The sequence below is a fragment of the Trichosurus vulpecula genome, chromosome 1, assembly GCF_011100635.1.
Source record: "Trichosurus vulpecula isolate mTriVul1 chromosome 1, mTriVul1.pri, whole genome shotgun sequence".
Taxonomy (NCBI): Eukaryota; Metazoa; Chordata; class Mammalia; order Diprotodontia; family Phalangeridae; genus Trichosurus; species Trichosurus vulpecula.
This window is the reverse complement of record NC_050573.1, coordinates 319171685-319179800: the sequence shown is the minus strand read 5'-3', so window position 1 is coordinate 319179800 and position 8116 is coordinate 319171685. Positions and strand designations below refer to the sequence as shown.

General features: G+C 37.8%; 1 pseudogene; it reads left to right on the top strand.

Annotated features, from left to right (window-relative positions):
- The first annotated feature begins 1897 nt into the window (after positions 1–1897).
- Positions 1898–7134, top strand: LOC118834969 (annotated as a pseudogene).
- Positions 7135–8116: the final 982 nt, after the last annotated feature.

The following is an 8116-nucleotide window of genomic DNA, read 5'->3' as shown; positions in this document are numbered from 1 at the left end:
ATTCCACTATCAGGAATTAAGGCTTTCAATCTAATTTTATAATTACCTTAGACTTTTTGCTTTGCATTATATAACACTACCTGCCAATTGAGGCATGCATATAAATTCAAAAACTGCTTTGATCCTGAGATGCACGACTTTTACAGGTGACATCTCAGCAGATACTTGAAAAGCTCAAATCCAATAAAATGTTTCTGAGAAGAAAACTGTATCCAAAGTGAATTCATCTGAAAAAAATAGCATCTGTCCTCAGAATCCACTATTTTTCTAAGATTTACATGAGGCTATGTTTCCCTAACAATTTGAATACTTAATAATAACTGACTTTCATTTAACACCTTTAAATTTTGAAATGTGCTTTCCATCCATTATCTCATTTCAGCCTCACAACAACCTTGAGGTAGGATTTTAAGTATTATCTTCATGTTACAGATAAGGAAAGAGAAGCCCATAATATTACACTTTTTCACATAGCTAACTCAGAGATGAGATTTGAACCTAAATCTTCTTGGCTCCAGAGCCACCAATCTATTTACCACAATATGTCACAACTCTTAGCATTTCAGTCTTTTAAACAAATTTGGTTTGGGCAACTAAATAGATCACTTTTCAGCCTTGTAGGGTTAATTATCCATTCTGTACTTTACTCAGGCTTCTCCTTGCTTCTCCCACTTACTGTCTAATGTCTCTAGCACAAGGTTCATGGCTCCTCATTTTGGCACCAGAAGCAGGTTAGAAAATAAAGTGAGGAGTCAGAGTTCAAGTAGGTTAGTCTTGCTACTTCTCAGCAAAAATTTTAGTGAAAGATTACATGAGGGCAGAGTTGCTCTTACTTTCTTTGCTTGCATGCTGTCTGTTTGAAATGGTGACTTCAGAGAAGGCAGGGTACTTACCAGTTTATAGGACTTTATTCAGAGCTTAATATGTGTGAATGGAATTGAATTTGCTAAAATGAATCGAGCTTACTTTGTATAGAATCTCTGGTAAAACATTGATTGCACATAGATGGGGTACTTAATTTGTTCTGAAAGAGAAAAAAAGTAATGCTAATTAAAAATAAATCAAGATTTTAAAAATTTAATAAATTGCTTTTCTCTTCTTATAGTATCATTTTCATTAAAAAATTTGGACAGAAATTGGTCTGATTAAAAATTTTTGAATCATGCAAATGCTATAAAGTGCACTTTATAAGACAGCATGAACAAAGCAAAGAAGACCAAAACAGTGCTTTTTCTAAAAAGAGATAAAATCCTCCAATATTCACGTGAAGATAAAGTTATATATAACCCTTTAGGCAGAGATAGCCTTTGCACAAAAGACAGGGCTAACTTGCTGGGGTCCTCCAATTTTACTTTATTTTTAAAAAGTATTTTGTACTTTCAAAAACATTTGTATTGCCCAGTGAAAGCAAAAAGAATTGGGAAGCAATGTTTTCTGATTGGATCTTGAATATAGATGTGATTATTACTAAGACTACACAAGGAAGCACATGAGTAGGGGACAATACTTCTCTAGGTCTAGGACAATACTTGTGGAATTAAAACGCATATAGACACATATACATATACAGACATAGGTATACAGACATATACACGTACATATATATGTACATACAAAGATATATACATACATACACATATATACATATACACATACTGGGTTTGGGATGCAGGCTAGCTACAGAGCAAAGCAGTTGACTCTGGGCCTGACCAGAAACTCAAGGCCATTTCCCCCTCCTGTCCTCCCACTCTTTCCCCTTTTCCTCTTCCCTTGCCCTGTTCAGCCCTGTCCTACCTGGCCTGGTCTGGCTCCAAGGGGGTGACCATTGGCAGATTGGTGTTATATATTTGTCTCTTAAACTTGGGAAAAGGAAAAAAAAACTTTTTGAGTAATAAAGATGCCTCCTAAATTCAACTGCCACCTAAATGATGATGATGTCACTAGTCTCAAGAAGGGTGAAAGGAGAAATATTTTGGAGGGTTTGGACAAAGAAGAGGATTTTTTCCTAAGGGGCCCATCTGCACAAAAATTGGGACCTCAGTTTGACAAAATTATGCATGAACAGAATCAGGTAGATGAAGTACTTGATGTTATCAAAGAGAACATTACAAAAGTGATTGAAAGAAGAGAGAGGCTAGATGAGCTACAAGACAAATCAGAAAATTCAATAGGATTTTAAGGAAGTAGGGGGCTAAGAGGGGTGTGTAGCCAAGATGCTGGAGTAAAAGCAAGGACTTAATTGAGCTGTCCCACAAATCCCTCCAAAGTAAAAAGAAATTACTCTAAACAAATTCTAGAGCTACAGAACCCATGAAATGACAGAGTAAAACAATTCTCCAGCCCAAGACAGGGCTGGATGGTTGCTGGGGAGGGTCTATTCCACTGTGCTGGGAGTGGAACGCAGCCTAGCATGGGCCACACAAACACAAACCAGACCAGAGCAGACTGGGCTGAGCAGGCCTCCGGGCCCTGAATCACTGATCTGTGGCACTTTCCAGTATTCTTAACCCACAAAGACCAAAGACAACTTAAGATATCAGTGGGAAAACTCTGTTGGACTTTCGTGAGAGAAGGGCATGGTCTGGTCCCAGCCCCTGGGCAGCAGAGTTAGCTGTAGCAGCAGTGGTGGCAACAGCAGCTGCTGCTGCTTCCAGAGATCCAGGCCCACAGACAGTGGGGGGAATGAAGGGGCTGATCAAAGCAGGAATGCAGGGATCTCTTTGCTGGCCTTGAGGCAGGATTACCTTGGTTGAACTACTTAGACCTAGGTCACAGTCCTGGTTGGGGGTTGGGGGGTAAGGAGGAGCACTGGTGTGGAAGACCTTGTGGTGCCTGGGGAAAGGCAGGCTTCCTCACCTTTCCAAGTCAGAAAAGAGTGCTTGAGGTGATTTATAGACCAGAGCAGAGGCCATCAGAGGAGTAAACACCTCTCCTTGAATCATACGTCCTCAGAAGTACTGAAAATTTGCAGGTGCCTAGAAATAGTTTGGAAAACCGCAGCATAGAACAAAGAGCTCAAACGTAAAGTAGTTGGCTTGGAAAATGAGCAAACAGCATAAAAAAAACCTCAGATTGGCAAAAAAAGCTCCAAAAAGCCAATGAGGAGAAGAATGCCTTAAAAGGCAAAATTAGCCAAATGGAAAAGGAGGTCCAAAAGACCATTGAAGAAAATACTACCTTAAAATTTAGATTGGAGCAAGTGGAAGCTAGTGACTTTATGAGAAATCAAGATATTACAAAACAGAACCAAAGGAATGAAAAAGTGGAAGGCAATGTGTAATATCTCATTGGAAAAACCACTGACCTGGAAAACAGATCCAGGAGAGACAATTTAAAAATTATTGGACTACCTGAAAGCCATGATCAAAAAAAAACAGCATAGATATTGTCTTTCAAGAAATTATCAAGGAGAACTGCCCTGGTATTCTAGAGGCAGAGGGTAAAATAGAAATTGAAAGAATCCACAGATCACCTCCTTAAAAAGATCCCAAAATGAAAACTCCTAGGAATGCTGTCGCCAAATTCCAGAGCTCCCAGATCAAGGAGAAAATACTGCAAGCAGCCAGAAAGAAGCAATTTGAGTATTGTGGAAACCCAATCAGAATAACACAAGGTGTAGGAGCTTCTGCATTAAGGGATCCAAGGGCTTGCAATACAATATTCTGGAGGTCAATGGAGCTGGACTAAAACCGAGAATCACCTACCCAGCAAAACTGAGTATCATGCTCCAAGGCAAAATATGGATTTTCAGTAAAATAGAAGACTTTCAAGCTTTCTCAGGGAAAAGACCAGAGCTGCATAGAAAATTTGACTTTCAAACACAAGAATCAAGAGAACCATGTAAAGGTAAACAAGAAAGTGAAATCACAAGGGACTTACTAAAGTTGAACTGTTTTGTTTACATTCCTACATGGAAAGATGATGTGTGTAATTCAAGAAACCTCAGTATTAGGGCAGCTGAAGGGAATATGCATGTATATATACATATATATATACACACACACACACACACACACACACACACACACACACATATGTGTGTGTATGTGTGTATGTATATATATGTATGTGTATGTATGTATATAAGTATGTGTATATGTATATCTGTGTGTGTATGTATGTATATGTGCATATGTATATATAGACAGAGGGCACAGGGTGCGTTGAATATGAAGGGATGCTATGTATATAAATAAAATCAAATTAAGGTATGAGAGAGGAATATATTGAGAGAGGGAGAAAGGGAGAGACAGAATGGGATAAATTATCTCCCATAAAAGTGGCAAGAAAAAGCAGTTCTGTAGGAAGGGAAGAGGGGGCAGGTGAGGGGGAATGAGTGAATCTTGCTCTCATCGGATTTGACCTGAGGAGTGAATAGCATATACACTCAATTGGGTATCTTACCCCACAGGAAAGAAGGAAGAAGATAAAAAGGGGGGATGATAGACGGGAGGGCAGATAGGGGGAGGAGGTTAATCAAAAGCAAACACTTTCAAAAAGGGAGAGGGTCCAGGGAGAAAATTCAATAAAGGGGAATAGGTTAGGAAGGAGGAAAATATAGTTAGTCTTTCACAACATGAGTATTGTGGAAGAGTTTTACATAATGATATGCATGTGGCCTATGTTGAATTGTTTGCCTTCTTAGGGAGGGTGGGTGGGGAGGGAAGAGGGGAGAGCATTTGAAACTCAAAGTTTTAAAAACAGATGTCCAAAAACAACAAAAAAAAAGTTTTTGCATGCAACTAGGAAACAAGACGCACGGGCAGTGGGGCATAGAAATTTCTCTTGCCCTACAAGAAAGTAATGGAAAAGGTGATGGGAGGAGGAGTGGGGTGATAGAAGGGAGGGCTGACTGGGGAATGGGGCAACCAGAATATATGCCATCTTGGAGTGGGTGGGAGGGTAGAAATGGGGAGAAAATTCATAATTCAAACTCTTCTGAAAATCAATGCTGAAAACTAAATATACTAAATAAATTAAATAAATAAATTTAATAAAATTCCTCAGATTATAGAATCTTACTTTGGTGTCAAAGAAGATCAAAGCATACAGCCTGAAGTAAACAACGAAGTCAAAGACCCTACATCAAAAGCCTCCAAGAAAAATATGAATTGTGTGCAGACCATGGAAGAGCTCAACAAGGATTTTGAAAATCAAATAAGAGAAGTAGAGGGAAAATTTGGAAAATAAATGAGGATGCAAGAAAATCATGAAAAAATGAGTCAACAGCTTGATAAAGGAGACACCCCCCAAATATAGAAGACAGCAGTACCTTTAAAAATAGATTAACCTATATGGCATAGGCGGTCTAAAAAGCCAATGAGAGAAGAATGCCGTAAAACACAGAATTGGCCAAATGGAAAAGGAGGTCCAAAAGCTCATTGAAGAAAATATTTCCTTAAAAATTAGAATTGAGATATGGAAACTAATGATTTTATGAGAAATCAAGAAATTATAGACCATAACCAAAAGAATGAAAAAATAGAACATAATGTGAAATATCTCATTGGAAAAACCACTGACCTGGAGAATAGATCCAGGAGATAATTTAAACATTATTGGACTACCTGAAAGCCATGATCAAAAAAAGACCCTAGGTATCATCTTTAAAGAAATTATTAAGGAAAACTGCCTGGATATTCTAGAACCAGAAGATAAAATAGAAATCGACAGAATCCACTTATCACCTCTTGAAAAAAAATCCACTTATCCCCAAAGGAAAGCTCCTAGGAATACTGTAGCCAAATTCCAGAGTTCCTAGGTCATGGAGAAATTATTGCAAGCTTCCAGAAAGAAGCAATTTGAGTATTGTGGAAACACAATCAGGATAACACCAAATCTAGCAGCTTCTACATTTATGGGATTGAAGGGCTTGGAATATGATATTCCAGAGGTCAGAGGAGCTAGGATTAAAACCAAAAATCACCTACCCAGCAACACTGAGTATAATGCTTCAGGGAAAAATTAGGATTTTCCATGAAATAGAGGACTTTCAAGCATTCTTGATGAAAAGAGCAGAGCAGAATAGAGAATTTGACTTTCAAGTATAAGAATCAAGAGAAACATGTAAAAGTAAACAGGAGACAGAAAAATCATAAGGGACTTATTAAAGTTAAGCTGTTTACATTCCTACATGGAAAGAAGATATTTGTAACTCAAGAGACCTTTTTCAATATTAGGGTAGTTGAAGAGAATACACATATACATAGATAGCAGGCACAGAGTGAGTCGAATATGAAGTGATTATATCTAAAAAAATAACATTAGGGGGTGAAAGAGCAATATATTGGGAGAAGTAGAAAGGGTGATATGGAATTGGGCAAGAAAAAGATGTTAAAATGAAAGGGAAGAGGGGGTAGGTGAAGGGGAATGTGTAAACCTTGCTCTCATCATATTTGGTTTAAGGAGGTAATAACATACACACTCAAGTGGGCATCTCACCCCACAGGAAAGTAGGGGGGAGGGGGATAAGTAGGGGTATGATAGAAGGGAGGACAGATTAGGAGAGTGAGTAGTCAAAAGCAAACACTTTTGAAAAGGGACAGGGTCAAAGGAGAAAATTGAATAAATGGCAGATGGGATAGAATGGAGAGAAATAGTCTTTCACAACATGACTATTATGGAAGTGTTATGCACAACAATACATGTATAACCTGAATTGAATTGCTTGCCTTCTCCAGGGTGGGGGTGGGTGGAGAGAGAAGAAGGAGACAATTGGAACTCAAAGTTCTAAAAAACAAATGTTAAAATGTTTTTGCATGACAAGTGGGAAATAAGATCTACTGGCAGTGAGCTATAGAAATCTATCTTGCCCTACAAGAAAGTAAGGGGGAAGGGGATAAGGGGTGCGGTGGAGTGATAGAAAGTTGCAATCAGAATACATGCCATCTTGGGGTTGGGGGGGTAGAAATGTGGAGAAAATTTTCAACTCAAAATCCTGTGGAAATGAATGTTGAAAACTAAAAAATAAATTAATTAATCTGAAAAAAAGAAAATTCAGCAGCTTTTAGCAACAGATCTAAACAGCTTTGAAGATAAATGTGGTGGCATGGATGCAAAATGAAGACCTTCATGTCTCTTGTAGCTGTAATCCTTTCGCTGTTGATTATCATGCTTATGGTCCTGAAGTATTGAACTTGACTCAGTGACCAGAGATCAACAATAAAACAGTTCTGCAATAATTAAAAAAAAACATTGTTGCACAATTTAATGAAATATGTATATGACTTTCAAAAGTATATTTATGCAAGAAATAGAGGCGTGTTTAATTCAAATTGGAGTGTTGGAAAGTTGCCAATTAGCTTCCTCCCCTTCACCAAACTATTCTTTCATTAATTTATTTTTAAAACAAATATCTGCTTTGCCATGTTCTAGGAGTCTAATTTAAAATGACATATTTGCCAGTATATTATTTGTTTGTAGAGTTAAAACTGATGATGACAATGATAATTTAACACAATTTCCTACTGTAAACTGGAAAGGTGGGGATTTATTGCATCAAGTTCAGGGATAGCGCAGGAGAAAAGAGATGAAGCATTATGTAAAAAGAGGTGATAGTCATTCAGTTAATAACTACATGTATGGGGATTGTTGCCAGTCATCTTGACCTGTATCTTGCTACTGGACTCTGGAGAAGAAAGTGAAGCTAATGACTTTGCACAGCTCTGCCTCACTTAAATCTAATTTACTTGCCAGTCAAGATATCACCTTCCTGATGTTATTGGTCTTCTTCCAGAATGGAGGATGAACAACAACAACAAGACCACAACTACAACAACAACAAAATGTATGATTTTTCTCATGTGAAAACAAATTAGGCTTTGGAAACGGTTTCCATATATTTATTGAGAAACTAATGTTTTCAATACTTCTACTTTCAACTGTGATTAAGGACATTCCAGCAAATTTTTTTGCTTATATTTGAAAAGTCAAAAAAAAAAACAAGAAATAAACAAACAAACTAAAAAGAATAGGTTTGAATCCTCCTTTTTTGCTGCTACTCAATGTCTGTGTGACGAAGGCAATCAGTCAGTGACTTAATCAGGAACCCCTTAAGTGCCTACTATGTGCCAAACTCTGTAGTAAACAAGTCATTTCACCTGTCTGGAGCCAAATT